The sequence below is a fragment of the Camelina sativa genome, chromosome 9, assembly GCF_030686135.1.
Source record: "Camelina sativa cultivar CO46 ecotype springtype chromosome 9, ASM3068613v1".
Lineage (NCBI taxonomy): Eukaryota > Viridiplantae > Streptophyta > Magnoliopsida > Brassicales > Brassicaceae > Camelina > Camelina sativa.
The window spans coordinates 10,505,191-10,506,348 of NC_141888.1; the positions used below are offsets into that span (position 1 = coordinate 10,505,191).

The 1,158-nt window shown below is 41.8% G+C and overlaps 1 pseudogene; it reads left to right on the forward strand.

Moving 5' to 3' along the window:
* Nucleotides 1-621: 621 nt before the first annotated feature.
* Nucleotides 622-1,158, forward strand: LOC147938035 (uncharacterized; annotated as a pseudogene).

Sequence of the window (1,158 nt, forward strand, 5' to 3'; positions counted from 1 at the left end):
TTGCAAACAGAAAATGATGATGCTGTATTGATGACTACAGTTGAAGATCTCATAGTCGATAGTTTGGTAGAAGACGCTAATCCAATAAACCTTGATTACGATGTTGGAGATGCGGATCCAGAAGATGAATTCCAGTGTAATTTATCGTCTTCTGATGATGAAGAACAAGAAGACGAAGAACAATATGCGTAGTATATTTAATATATTATGTATTATTATTTGGCAAAATTACTATGTATTTGTATTTTAATTTTTTTCTTTTTACTGTGTAATATTATTGTGTAATATTATAAAAATTATTCAGTATTTTATAAATAAACTTGGTTAATTAAAATTTTAAAATTTGGACTTAGATTACAGGCCCAACTTAAAATTACCTAAACCCAACACTAATCCTAACTAAACCCAAACTCATTCTCAACTCTCTTCTTCCTCTCGATCCCCCAAATTCCTAAACCCTAATCCATCAAAGCTTGCATCTCTCATCTCGCATCCTTCGCCTCCTCTCGATTCCCCGACTTTTCTGTAACCCTAATCATTTGCATCGTTCGCATATCTCTCATCTCGCATCCTTCGCATCCTTCTCATCTCTCATCTCGCATCCTTCGCATCATCTCTCATATGATACCTAATCGAGGAAGAAAGAGGAAAGTTGCTCCTAACCTTTCTCAGAGAGTCGGAGTGTCAACACCAAATCAACGGCCGCACACTCTACCTAGTCAATACAACTTCACAACGGCTGTCCAATCTCCTCCTCCACTGCAGACGCCTGAAGTACAACGACAGTCATCGGCGGCCCAGATCGGAAACTATCCTCCGCCTCAACAGCTTTTTCAGAACTCCTAGACTCACCCACCGCAACCTCAAGTACACCCGACTCCTTCTGAAGAAGTCCACTACAATCCATCGCATCCTCCAACTCTTCAGGTTGAGCCTCCGCCTTCTCCAATTGAAGTCTCTCAGACTCGCAGTCATCGTTTGCATCCATCGTCTCAAGGCAACAGTTTTCAATCTGAGTATCCTCCGGTGTTGCTGGAACTCCAGGAGGACACATTGCAGGGTCTAAATGCGCTGCTTGTGGTGCCAAATAGACAAGAGTTCACCACCGTCCTCTCTCCTATTCCCCTACCAAAGACCGAATGGTATGGTTAGGTCTCG